Source organism: Molossus molossus, unplaced genomic scaffold (assembly GCF_014108415.1).
Source record: "Molossus molossus isolate mMolMol1 unplaced genomic scaffold, mMolMol1.p scaffold_m16_p_1, whole genome shotgun sequence".
Classification (NCBI taxonomy): Eukaryota; Metazoa; Chordata; class Mammalia; order Chiroptera; family Molossidae; genus Molossus; species Molossus molossus.
In genome coordinates this window covers 250941567-250955991 of record NW_023425344.1, presented here as the reverse complement: position 1 = coordinate 250955991, position 14425 = coordinate 250941567, and the positions used below count along the sequence as shown (strand labels likewise).

The 14425-nt window shown below is 49.2% G+C and overlaps 1 protein-coding gene across 3 annotated transcripts in view; it reads right to left on the bottom strand.

Annotated features, from left to right (window-relative positions):
- KLC1 (kinesin light chain 1) overlaps positions 1 to 13117 on the bottom strand; it is a 62181-nt gene extending 49064 nt beyond the window's left edge. The window contains exon 1 of one of the 3 annotated variants that reach the window (XM_036246831.1): positions 13099 to 13117. The gene's annotated coding sequence lies outside the window, so the exon portion shown is untranslated. Of the gene's footprint in view, positions 1 to 5049; positions 5061 to 12791; positions 12857 to 13098 lie in introns of those variants that run through there. The other 2 variants (XM_036246820.1, XM_036246841.1) reach the window with 2 other exon arrangements.
- Positions 13118 to 14425: the final 1308 nt, after the last annotated feature.

Here is a 14425-nt window from a genome sequence, read left to right as displayed (position 1 = left end):
AAGTACTGATCCATGCTACAACATGGATAACACTGTGCTACCTAAATGAAGCCAGACAAAAAGGCCACATAGTCGGCCAGTGTGGCTCAGTGGTTGAGTGTCCTCCTGTGCACTAAGAGGTTGCTTGTTCGATTCCTGGTTAGAGCACATGTCTGAGTTGCTGGCTTGATCCCAGTAGGGCATGTGAGGCAGCCAATCAATATTTCTATCTTTCTCTCTCTCTAAAATTAATAAAAACATATTTTTTAAAAATGTTGTAAAAAAGAAAAAGTCCACATAGTGCATAACCCATTTACATGAATGTCACAGAAACAGAAAGCACATTAGGGGCTGCAGGGAGGGGTGAGGAGTGACTGCTAATGGAGAAAGGGCTCTTTTGGTGGGGTTAGGGTGATGAAAATGTTCTAGGACTAGATGGTTGTACAACCCTGTAAATTTTTTCATGTGAATCGTATCTCAGTAGAATATATCCAGAATGATGCAAGTCAAGGAAAACAGAACACAAAGCCCCATGCTGGGACCTGGTCTATGTTAGCTTTGTCAAGGAGTCAAAGGGAGCTTCATTCCTGTCTTTTATCCCATGCTGTCCTTTTGATAAAAATCTCAAGTCCTCTCAATGGACCTGGAAATTTCCAAATACATAATACATTACCTACTGTGACTAAAAAGCAAAGTAATCAATGGTAATACTAGTAGTAAAATGTACATATTTTTTGGTTCTGAAATTTCAGAACAAAAATTATACAGTGAAGAGTCAAGGGGATACAACTTGCTTGAAAAGAGGTGAAACAAAACAGTCCTGAATTTTCAGATGTTTGGTTTTTGTTCCGGTGGGGGCCGGAGAGGGTAAGCAATGGGGAAGAGGGGTGTCACTCCTCCCAGCTTATATGACAAAGTTAAGGTTACTATTTGAGCAAAATCTAAAACAGTCTCCTGGAGAGTCTCAATCTTTTTCAAATCATGACATTTTTGGATAAAAGGACAAATGTCATGCCCCTCTGCAGTTCATATTAGTGAGTTTTTTTCTAAACATAACACCATAGTTTAATACCAAATATATTTTGTCCTGCTAGACACTGCCTACCTGTCCCAATTAAGAACCCTGTTCTGCCCTGGCCTGTTTGGCTCAGCAGTTAGAGCATTGGCCTGTGGTCTGGAGAGACCTGGGTTTGGTTCCCGCTAAGGGCACGTACCTCAGTTGCAGTTTGTCACCAGCCCTGGTTGAGTGGTGCGGTGACAACCACTCGATGTGTCCCTTTCACGTCGATGTTTCTCTCTCTCTCCCTCTCACTCTATCTGAACAAAATATCGAAAAAATGTCCTCGCGTGAGGTAAAAAAAGAAGAAGAACCCTGTTCTACTCAAGGAAGAATGAGCTCCATCAAGCACCTCCCTCTGGGTCCTCTGGGCGGTGAACTACCACTGAGACAATCCAGAGCTTGCTGAAAAGAGTCCTCACCTAATGGAAATATTATGGCATAGTTTTCAGCTAGTACAACCATGACCCTTCTGATCTAAGCTTCCTCTAGTCTACTCTAATCTAATCCTCTTATCTCTTCTAGACTTGAATCACAGGCTCTGGCCGGTGTGGCTCAGCGTTTGGAGCATCAGCCGGAGGACCAGAGAGTCCCAGGTTTGGTCCAGTTGGGGCCATGTGGGTGGCAACCACTCAATGTGTCTTTCTCTCTCTCTTTTCCTCCCACTCTCCCTCCCGCTCTATCTGAAGATAAACGCAAGAAGAAAAATATCCTCGGGTGAGGATAAAAAAAAAAATTTGACTCACAGAATGAATGAACTGAATGAATGAATCATGCTGGCCAAAAAAAAAAAAAAAAAAAAAAATCACAAAAATATATAAAGTGAATGTGTTCTAATGAAAGACTCCTTAATTACAGCCTCTATTTTATTTATTTTATCCTCACTGAGGACGTTTTTGCATTTATCTTTAGATAGAGCAGGAGGGAGGAAGAGAGAAACATCAATGTGAGACAGACACATTGATTGGTTGCCACCCACATGACCCCAACCGTGGCCGGGGACAAACTGTAACCGAGGTACATGCCCTTAGTGGGAACCGAACCCTGGTCTCTCTGGTCCGCAGGCCGACACTCTAACCACTGAGCCAAACCGGCCAGGGCATAGCCTCTATTTTAAATCAGTTTCCATCCTAAAACTGGGTAAAATGAAAGCACAGCTTTGCCTCCTGACAATTCTATTGCAGATGCCCTTGCAGAATTAGAGAAATGAAGGCAGTCAGAACTCTGGGTTCTTCCCCTGCAGCCCTCCTCAGGAGGTAGAGTGCAGCTGCTTCAATGAGCAACCTCTAGGTTCACAGATGCTCTCCCTGTACAATAATCTAACCACAACCCCTGCTTTGAGGTGTGACCCTATCCCAGGAAGAGGTTACTCTGCCTGCCAATGACTGAGGCCACACCTGAGGGAAGAGTTGTCCAAGAAGGGTGGGTCCCCCATCTCTGGGTAGGGCCCCTGGGCAGAGCACTGAGGTCATTTAATTTGCCTAAGACCAAGGGGGTCTATCTTTTCAGATGTGAATTATAAGCATGAGACACTACAGGGAATGGCGCTACATGAAAATAGGAGCACTCACTTTTTCCTAAAATAAGATGAATAAGCCCAAGTGATGCCCATATCTCTACAAGTCCTTAGCTGAACAAGCAGAAAGGAAACACAGCTTCATGGGACAGTGTAACTAAGCAAATACACGCAGGGAAGGTGTTATGGTTTCGGATGCAAAAGAATACGCCCAGGCCAGGTTTCCCAGTGGTTAGAGTGTTGGCCCGAGGACCAATGAGCCATGGGTTCGATTCCGGTCAAGGGCACGTAACTGAGTTGCGGTTTGTCCCTGGCCCTGGTCGGGTCATGCGGGAAGCAACCAGTCGATGTGGTTCTATTACATCAATGTTTCTCTCTGTCTCTCTCCCTCCCTCCCTCCCACTCAATCCAATAATAAGTAGAAAAATATCCTCAGGTAAAAAAATAAAAGCAAAAAACAAAACAAATGAAGAGAGTACTCTGTGGTAGAAAGAGCTTTTTTTCATTATTTTTATTTTTTTATCCTCACCCAAGGACATTTTCCCATTTTTTGTTCAGATAGAGCAGGAGGAAGAGAGGGAGAAAGAGAGAGAGAAATACGATGTGAGAGAGAGACACTGACTGGTTGCCACCCACACGACCCCAACCGGGACTGGGGACAAACTGCAACCATGGTACATGCCCTTGGCAGGAACCAAACCCGGGCCTCTCTGGACCATAGGCTGACGCTCTAACCGCTAAGCAAACTGGCCAGAGCAGCTTTTTGTTTTTTTTTTACTCCTCACTGAGGACATTTTTTTCCACTGATTTTTAGAGAAGCGGGGAGGGGAGACACATCGATTGGTTGCCTCCTGCAGGGCGAGAGAGAGAGAAACATCAATGTGAAAGGAACACATCGAGTGGCTGCCACCCGCGCAACCGACCAGGGCCGGGGACAAACTGCAACCGAGGTACGCGGCCTTAGCAGGAACCGAACCCAGGTCTCTCAGGACCGCAGGCCGACGCTCTAACCGCTGAGCCAAACCGGCCAGGGCTATGGTTCCTGTTTTGTATTGTCTTCTCTGTTCATGTCTTTACTTTCTATTTTTATTTTTTAAAATAATTTTTTTAAGTGGGAGGAAGGGAGAGAGGGAGAGAGAGAGATCGACTGGTTGCCTCTCACACAACCCCGACCAGGGCTGAGAATGAACCGAAACTGAGGTACGTGCCCTTGGCTGGAATCGAAATGGCGACTCTTTGGTCTGTGGGCCCACTCTCTAACTGCTGAGCATATGCAGTCTTGAGAGAACCCATGATGTGGAAAGTAGAGGCTTTATTCATTTAATCAAAGCTTGTCTCATCTCCCACCCCCCCCCTTTTTATATTATTTATCAATGTGACATTGGAGAGTAAGACTGTAGGTTTCAGGTGTACAGATCTAAGATGCGTTGTCCATTGCACTGTGTCAAGTCTCCTTCCGTCAACATATATTTGACCTCTTTACCCTTTTCTACCTCCTTTCACCCAGCACTTTCAAATTTTAATGTTCAGTTTTTTTCTGTATGGTTCCTGTTTTTTGTTTTTATCCTCACCCGAGGACATTTTTCGATATTTTGTTCAGATAGAGTGGGAGGGAGAGAGAGGAAGAGAGAGAAACATTGACGTGAAAGGGACACATCAAGTGGTCGCCACCCACATGACCCAACCAGGGCCAGGGACAAACTGCAACCGAGGTACATGCCCTTAGCAGGAACTGAACCCAGGTCTCTCCAGACCGCAGGCCGACGTTCTAACCGCTGAGCCAAACCAGCCAGGGCTATGGTTCCTGTTTTGTATTGTCTTTTCTGTTCATGTCTTTACTTTCTATTTTTATTTTTTAAAATAATTTTTTTTTTTTATCCTCACCCGAGGACATTTTTCCATTCTACCTCTACTTTCTTTTTTTTGTATTCCTCACCCAAGGATATTTTTCTATTTATCTTCAGATAGAGTGGGAGGGAGGAAGAGAGAGAGAAACATCGATGTGAGAGGGACACATCCATTGATTGCTTTCCGCACGACTCCGACCAGAGCCTGGGACGAACTACAACCAAGGTACGTGCCCTTGACCAGAATCGAACCCATGATTCACTGGTCCAAGGGCTGACGCTCTAACCACTGAGCAAAACCGGCCAAGGCAAGCCCTCTAATTTCTCTCAAGACCGTTTAAAAAGGCACAGTAAAAAAAAATAGCCCAGCCAGTGTGGCTTAGTGGATTGAACATAGCCCCATGGACTGAGAGGTCCTGGTTTGATTCCGGGTCAGAACACATGCCTGGTTGCGGGCTCAATCCCCAGTAGCGGGTATGCAGGAGGCAGCCAAACAATGTTTCTCTCTCTCCCTTCCTCTCTCACTAATGAAATCAATAAAAACATATTTTAAAAAAAATAGTTAAGCCCTGGCCAGTTTGGCTCAGCGGTTAGAGCGTTGGCCTGCGGACCAGAGGGTCCTGGGTTCGGTTTCCGCTAAGGGCATGTACCTCAGTTGCAGTTTGTCCCTAGCCCTAGTTGGGGTTGTGTGGGTGGCAACCACTCGGTGTGTCTCTCTCACGTTGATATTTTTCTCTCTTCCCTCCCCTCTCTCCCTCCCATTCTATCTGAAGATAAATGCAAAAACGTCCTCGGGTGAGGATTAAAAAAAAAAAAGTTAAGCCCTGGCCAATTTGGCTCAGCAGTTACAGCGTTGGCCTGTGGTCCAGAGAGACCCGGGTTCAGCAGTTCCCACTAGGGGCGCGTGCGTCCGGTGCAGTTTGCCCCCAGCCCTGGTTGGTCATGTGGGTAGCAGCTACTCGATGTGTCCCTTTCATGTCGATGTTTCTCTCTCTCTCTTCCCTCTCCCTCCCTCTCTATCTGAACAAAAAATGGAAAAATGTCCTCGAGTGAGGATAAAAAAGCAAACAAACAAAAAGTTAAGCCTCCCTGGCTGATTTGGCTCAGCAATGGAGTGTTGGCCAGCGGACCAATGAGTCATGGGTTCGATTCCCATCAAGGGCACGTACCTCAGTTGCGTTCATCCCCAGCCCTGGTCGGGGTCTTGCAGGAGGCAACCAACTGATGTGTCTCTTTCACATCAATGTTTCTGTTTCTCTCTCTCCCCCTCCCTCCATCCCTCCTTCCCATCTCTCTAAAACTGGGGGGGGGGGGGGGCATGCACGCAGACTTGTACTGAAATATGTAAAAAAAACTCCTGCACTCAACAATAAAAAGACAACCCAATTATTTTTTTATTTTTTTGAAACAGCAACCATTTTATTTGTTCACAATTCTGAGTCAGCAATGTGGGTTTGTGTCAGCTGGGTAGTTCTCCTGGTCTTCTGTGGGGCTACTCACACAGCTGGAGTCGGCTGGAAGATATTCTGAGAGCAGGCTGGTCTAGAGGGCTTCAGCTGGGATGGCTTATTTCTGGTCTCTTCCTCTAAGAGGCCTGCCTGAGTTTCTACACATGGAGATCTCAGGAGAGCAAGAAGAGGAGAGTCCTAAAGCGCTTTTAAATCCTCTGCTTGCTTCACATTGGCTGATGCCTCAATGGCCAAAGGAATTCACATGCCAAACCAAAGTCAGTGTGGAAAGGGACAGCACCAGAGTGTAGAAACAGGCAGGATTCACTGGGGAACATTCTTATAACAACCTACTTAGTAGGCTCTAAGTATTTCATCTACTCCCATTCATCTTGTCAGCACCATAGTCTACGTTCTGATTCAAACAGATCATGGTTCTATGGCTCTGAGTCTGTGGTTCTTTGAATTCAATGTTTGGATTCCAAGATTCTGTAATTCTAGAAGTAGGAGGCTTGGTACAGCTGAGGAGGATCATGAGGACTAGTGAGCACGGCGGCCCAGGGGCTGGATGCGGGCACAGACACAATGACTCCGTGTGGGACAGCCAGAGCCAAGAAAGCCTCTAGTACAGGGGCTGCTGCTCATGACAGCAGTGCTGAGCCAGCCCCTGATCCCTGTCCCTTTTGGCAGCCCCAAGCTGCTGCTGCACTGCTCATCGGGCACAGAGCTCCAGCAGCCGCCAAGGGACATGCCACCGGATGCGCGTCGAAAATCCAATTTTTAAGTGGGCAAAACACTTTGAACAGACACTTCACAAAAGTAGGTGTACAAAAGGCCAATGGGCAAGTAAGAAAGTGCTCATCACCATTCATCATCATGGAACTCTCACTGACCCCATAATGAGATAGCACTCCACAGCCCCAGAATGGCTGAGCTGAAGAAGACAGACAGCACCAACCACAGGAGAGGACAGAAGCAACCGGAACACTTGCTGACTGCTAGTGGAACAAATCATACAACCACTTTGCAAAACTGGCAGTTTCTTGAAACATTAACCATGCATCGACCCTATGAGAGATCCCAGTCTCGTACAAAGATCAGTATCCCCAGAAGTGCGTCTAGAGAGAAATGGCTAAACTGTGGCAGACCCTACAATAGACCCCCACTCAGGAATGAAAGGGAACAAACCACTGACATGCAACAACAGGGATGACTCCCAAGTATTATGCTGAGTGACAGATGTGGATGAAAGACTACATTACAGAATCTCATTCATATGAAATTCTAGAATAGGTAGAAATAACCTATGGTTATAGAAATCAAAACAGTGTTGCTTGAGGGGGGTAACTGATGCCTGGCAAGGAATGTGAGGGAACTTTCTGGGCTCTATTTTGATATGCATTCATCAAAACTGAATGAACAGTATATTCAAAATCTTAGGCCCTGGCCGGTTCGGCTCAGCGGTTAGAGCATCGGCCTGCGGTCCAGAGACCCGGGTTCGGTTCCCGCTGAGGGCACGTACCTCGGTTGCAGTTTGTCCACGGCCCTGGATGGGTTGTGCGGGTGGCAGCCACTCAATGTGTCCCTTTCACGTTGTTTCTCTCTCTCTCTCTCTCCCCCTCCCACTCTATCTGAACAAAAAATGAGAAAAAAAAGTCCTCGAGTGAAGATAAAAAATCTTAGTAGCTCACTATATGCAAAATATATCTCAATTTTTTTTTATCCTCACCCGAGGGCATTTTTCCATTTTTTGTTCAGATAGAGTGGGAAGGAGAGAGAGGAAGAGATAGAAAGAGAGAAACATTAACGTGGAAGGGACACATCGAGTGGCTGCCTCCCGCATGACCCAACCAGGGCCGGGGACAAACTGCAAGCAAGGTACGTGTCCTTAGCAGGAACCAAACCCTGGTCTCTGGACTGCAGGCTGACGCTCTAAACGCTGAGCCACACTAGCCAGGGCTAATATATCTCAGTTTTTTAAAGGAGAATTTCCTAACTGTTCTATGTTAATGCTGCATATTCTCAGAAATTGTTACTCCATGCCTAACTGGTGTGACTCAGTGGCTGAGTGGTGACCCATACATCAAATCACCAGTTTGATTTTTTTTTTTTATCCTCACCCAAGGATATTTTTCCATTTTTTGTTCAGAGAGAGTGGGAGGGAGAGAGAGGAAGGGAGAGAGAGAGAGAAACATCGACGTGAAGGGACACATCGAGTGGCTGCCACCCGCACAACCAACCAGGGCCGGGGACAAACTACAACCGAAGTACGTGCCCTTAGCGGGAACCGAACCTGGGTCTCTCCAGACCGCAGTCTGACGCTTTAACTGCTGAGCCAAACTGGCCAGGGCACCAGTTTGATTTTTTAGATAAAGAAGAAGGGAGAAGGGGAGAGAGAAACAATAATGACAGAGAAACACCGATCAGCTGCCTCCTGCACGCCCCACACTGGGGATCGAGACCACAACCCAGGTACGTGCCCTGACTGGAAATCGAACTGGGACCTCCCAGTCCATGGGATGATGCTCAATCTATTAAGCCACACCAGCCAGGCTCCCCTCAAGATTCTTGGCCCCTGGGTATCCACACCTTCTCCCAGTTATTCAATCAACCACTAATCTCAGGACTGCAGCAAAAAGATTTTGCAGATATAATTAAGGTCCCAAATCAATTGACCTTAAAATAGAGAGATAAGCCTGGCCGGTGTGACTCAGTGACTTGAGTGTCGTCCCAATACAACAAGGCTTCAGGTTCAATCCCCAGTCAGGGCACATACAAGAAGCAACCAATGGCCCTGGCCAGTTTTGCTCAGCGGTTAGAGCGTCGGCCTGCGGTCTGGAGAGACCCAGGTTCGGTTCCTGCTGAGGGCACGTACCTCGGTTGCGGTTTGTCCCTGGCCCTGGTTGGGTTGTGTGGATGGCAGCCACTCGATGTGTCCCTTTCACGTCGATGTTTCTCTCTCTGTCTCTTCCTCTCTCTCCCTCCCACTCTATCTGAACAAAAAATGGAAAGATGAGGATTAACAAAAAAAGAAGCAACCAATAAATGCATGGATAGGTGGGGGGAACAACAAATCAATGCCCCACCCACACACACACCAATAACAATAACAACAAAAAGAAAAGAGGTGGTTACAGCACCAATTTTACCTGGTACAGTGCTAACCTCACTATTATCAGTTTCATCAGTAGTAGTATAGTAAACTTCAGAGGCTGGGACATTCAAAAACATAGACCCAATGCCCTGGCTGGTTTGGCTCAGCGGTTAGAGCGTCGGCCTGCAGTCCAGAGAGACCCAGGTTCAATTCCCGCTAGGGGCATGTATCTTGGTTGCAGTTTGTCCCCAGCCCTGGTTGGTTGTGCGGGTGGCAGCCACTCGATGTGTCCCTTTCACATCAATGTTTTTCTCTCTTTCTGTTCCTCTCTCTCCCTCCCACTCTATCTGAACAAAAGATGGAAAAGTGTCCTCGGGTGAGGATAAAAAAAAAAAAACATAGACCCAAATTCCTTTCATCTGCCTCCAAAAAGTAGTTAAAACAAAATAAAATAATAAATCGTGTTTGATCTGAGAGCACATTAGCCAGGAGGCTGCAGAGCAGAATGACAGAAGGATGACTTGGAGAGCGGGCAGGTCATCTCTGAATTAGCCCTTCCTTCCTCAAGAAGGAATATTGTCAGGAAAAATCTGGAAGGTCATTAAGAACCTCCTAGAAGCCAAATCCAACAGACTTTTCTGTCCAACTCTTCTGTGACCTCTTAGCCAATTTGATACTGACCTACTCCTCCCTTGTTTCCCAGGGTTCACTCCTCCTGCTCTTCAGGGCCACTCCTAGTCTACAGTCAGAAGACCTCTAGAAGGGGCCATGAAGGACCACACAACTGGCTTTGGACAATATAATGAGGTCTCTCAAATCTTTATCTCCAGCCTAAATCTGTCTTGAGCTCCAGCCTTAAATCTCCAACTGCCCAGGAGTACACATGGCTGCCACAACACTTCAGATTTAACCTATGCAAAACCACCAGCCAGTGAGTCACCCAAGTTAGAGACCAGGAAGTCATTCTAGATGCATTCCTTTAATAAACACTTATTAAGTGTTTTCCATGCCAACCACTGTCAATGAATACAATAGGTAAAAATCATGCCCTCATGGAGGTAAGTGTAGGCAGCAGGCAATAAACTAAATAAGAAAATAATTAAGTAAGCCATACTTAAGAAAGTGAGAAGTGCTAAGGAGCATGGAGGAAGTGAGAACACTGATATCCAGAAGAGGGATGTGCCTCCATGAGGCAGTAGGAAGATGAGGGACAGAAATGTGGGCAGGGTGCTTACAAGACACTGGCAAACACTTTAGCAGAGGAGTGACAGGATCCCACTTGTTTTAGTACTTGGCTCTGGCTGCGGATACTGCCCACCCCTCTCTACCAGCGTGCAGCCCCACCCTTACCCCAGTCTACTCAGCCCCAAATCAAGACTACTCTAACCATCTGTTCCTCTGTTCCTACTGTCACTGCCCTAACTCACTCTCAGTCCTCACTTGGGATTTATGGCTCCCTAACTAGTCTCATCTCAGTTCAAAGCACCTGCCACACTATCAAAGCTCTTTCTAAAATGTCACCTCACTCCCTGAATCCTCCAATCCTCCTTCCCACACTCAGGATGAAAGCAACCCGCAGGCAAGTTGTATAAGCCTGTCCAGATCTCATCTTTCCATCTCACCCATTCCAACACTCTCCCTTGCTGCAGCACCTTGGTCAGGTCTCCCAGAACCACTACCTCCAATCCCATCCATCCTGTGTACTTCTCTTCAAGTGTCATATATGGAATCACCTCCTCAGGCACTCAGCACAGCTGTTAATCTAATCAGAGGTATTCATCCATTTCCTTCTCCCCTCCAGACTGTGAGCTCCTACCGACAAACACTGCTAATTAGCAGAGCGCCTGCCATTCAGTAGGTTCTCAATAGACATTTAAAACCATATTTTCACAATCTTGATATGCTAATTTCTACTTTATACCCCAAAATTTGACACTTAAAACTTTCCTGTACTTCTATTTACGTTATTACTGATGACTGATATTACCGATTACTTTGTTACAATAAAGTTCTGGTTTCTTATCATATTCCACTTCTGTTTTCAGATTATACAAATCCTATTTATTCAACTTTTGACTTTTCTATTTCTAGTTATCTTTTTACACAATTGTTTAAAGATAGTTTATAGCCCTATATGGAAAGGTACATATTGACTTATCTATTTTCAGCATTATGAAACAAGCTTCATAACACACAATTTATTTATAATACTGTGCCCCTCCCAAGTGGCATTTCCTCCCTCCTCCTTTCCAGAGATAATCACTGTCCTAATTCCCATGCATGTCTTTCCACCTTCACTATGTAAGGTACAGTGTTTTTAGAAGACACTGCCAAGCCAGGTGAAGGAGCCAGGCCACAGTGAGGTCACCACCCTGTGCCCTCCACTCCCCTCAGTAACACCACAGGGCTGCCAGGCTCCACTGCACCATGATGTTGCATTCTGAGAGAAGGTGGGGAAAATGCTCTTAAGAATGCCTACCCTCCCACCTAGAATCTTTAATATTAGTATCACTCTATTCTTACAGATACCTAGGAAACAGAACAATTAATCAAAATCCCCACTCTAAGTCTTGTTGCCAGTCCCTGAAAGAGGTAAATCCAGAACTCTAATAAGATGAGATTTAAGGAGGTCATTCCAATTTCCTAACGGGTTTTTCACTGAACTATTACAATGTATTTTGAGCTAGTGATTCTGATCAATGGCTTAGTCATGCTGCACAAAATAGCCTTGGAATTTAACTGATGCAAAGAATCAAAGAACTGCCCTTTACACAACTTTAAATGGTATACCTCAAAATTTCCGTTGTTCTCACACTTTTTAAAAACACTTTACCAGTCGGTACTCCTTATCAAACGCTTTATGTGTCGAGCCTTAATGTGTCGTTTAAATAATAAAACAGCAATATGCAACCACAACACAAAATTTCTAACGCAAAATTACGTGGAGCTACCAACCTCGTGATAAAACAGCCCAGTCCAGGGGGCATTAATTTCACTTTTCTAATGCTTTATTTTAACGTTTTTAAGGAAAAAGGGGCACTAATCTGACAAGCAAGTATTCCCGCACGGGGCTGCGGCAAGTGAAGCAGGAGCCCCGCAAGCGCTGGTGGACACACTGGAAGGACCGTTTCGCGTCTGGCTAGTACAGGGATAAATAAGGGATCGCGAAGGAGGCGAGTTCCGGCGGCCTCTCGGGGGGACCTGCGCGCTTCCCACCAGCCGGGCCGCACGTCGCCCGCGAGCGTGACAGGCGCATGGCCCAGGGCGGTGCCGCGGGAGAGGGCGGCGGCCGGAAGGAAGAGGGAGGATTCGGACAAAGCAAAGCCGGCGGGTGCCCCTCCCGGCGCCCCCCGCCCCGCGCGCCGCCTTCCCGGGGGCAGCCACCTCCTCGGCGCGGCTCCCGGAGCCGCAGCTGTTCCCGGAACGGCCGCCCCCGCTCGCAGCCGGGAGGAGATGGGGATGCGGAGCCGGGGTAAAGATGCGAGGCCGGAGATACGGAGCCGGGGCGGGGATGCCGGGCCCGGAATGCGGAGCCGGAGCGGAGATGCGGGGCAGGGATGCAGGGCCGGAGCGGGATGTGGGGCCGGGGATGCGGAGCCGGAGGAGGGATGTGGGACCCGGGATCGGATCCTGAGCGGGGATGCGGGGCCGGAGACGCAGGGCCGGGCGGGAATGCGGGGCGGGGCCGGAGCGGGGATGCACAGACGAAGAAACCCGAACCTGGAGAGGCCGTGGGTGTGGCGGCGGCCGGGAACGGGAGGGAAAAGGGAACAGACGCGGGTGAGGACGGGCGCCGCGCGGGGAGCGGCCCTGAGGGGACCCGGGTGAGGCCCGGGGCCGCCGCACTCACCGGGCTGCTCCCGCGGGCCGCGCGCTCGCGCTGTCAGCTCCGGAGGCCGCGGGCGCGTGCGCAGAGCAGGGCAGCGTGGGGCCCGCCGCCTCAGGTGCAACGCCGCGGTCACGAGCGAGGGGCGCCGGCGCGGCCGCCCCGCAGCATCCTTGGCCGTCCGCGCGCGCTGTCCCCGCGGCTCCCCTCGCAGCCGCCGCCCGCGCGCTGCCGGTTCCTGCCCCGCCGTTCCTGCCGCCGAAAATGGCGTCTCGGAGTCCCTCCCCCGGCTCGGCCCCGCCCCACAATGCCGCGCGCCTCGTGACGTCACCTGCCCCGCCGCCGCGGCGGGCGGAGGGGGCGTGGCCACTCCCGCTCCCAGGCCAGGAGCGCTGTCTGGCGCGTTCCGATGTCCGTCCTCAAGCGCCGTGTGTCCCATCGAGTCCTTCCCGAACCGCAAGGAGGGCTCCCCCCCGCCCGCCAGAGGGAGGGCCCTGAGGGGCCAGGCTAACCCGGGGCCCTTCTTTCTCCGAGACCTTCCCAGGCCCCGGCTCAACACGAGGGCGCCGCCGGCTGGCAAGAGCGGAAGGGACAGATGCTTAACCGCTAGTCCCTGGCCGCAGCAGAGATGCCACCCCGTACTGTACCCCCACAGCAGCCATGGCCACTGCACACCCCTGACTGCAGTGCCACGACCTCCAGCCCGGTGAAGGGCGGCACTTCCAGGTCAGGGAGCCTCCTGGGCCTCGCCCTGCTGCACCGCGGCTCCCCGGGCCTGACTCAGCAGCGCTGATTCAGTGGGCGCAGCTCTTTGTCTGCCACCAGCATGGAAACCACCCCGCCCTCGCCAGCTGCTGCAGATGTCCCGAGTGCAGGCCCCGTGGCACTATTAACCAGAGGGGCTCCTGTGCCAGCCCCCACCCCTACTTGCTTTCGAACAGGCTGCCCTCCAGATGGTATCATCCATGACCTGCAGTCGTTTTAACCTTGCCATTGCAGTCACCAGGAAACCAGTGCTGCTAGATTTTCACAGGGAGGTCCAGTTACTTTGCTTTCATTTCAAAATGCAAAGGTCTGCTCAAAGAGAGGATCTCTATGGTGACACAGCAGTTACTGGGCTGAGGGAGAGGCAGTGACTCAGTCTAACAACCCCTCAACACTCCCTCAGTGATTTGGATGACACCTGCTCCTTACAACCACCTTGGGGCTGGGCATGGCAGCTGTAACCAGAGTGCTCAGGAGAAGAGAGGAGGGGTCTGTGCAAGCCTCCTTCCTCTGTGACTCTGGACTCTTAGAAACCTGAGATGCTTATGCCCTCTTCCTTGGCTGACGGAGAGTCTTACCTCCTTAATGTTGCTTTAGCCCATCCCCACTGCTGCCACTCTGTTTAGACCTTATTATCTCATTCTTTTATTCTCTCAACAAATAGTTATTGGCCAGATAAGAGCCAAGATACGATGGTAAACAGGATAGTAAGATCCCTGCTCATGCAGTGCCATGCAGAAATTTGAGATAAGATGATGCAACAGACAGAGGCCAGGTGGGCAAGGGGTGAACTATGAGGCAGGCAAGTCAGAGGCAACCTAAATAATAGGAAGGAGCCTACTGTGCAAACCTGGAGGTGAGCATTCCAGCCAAAAGTCCTCAGGCAGGAATGA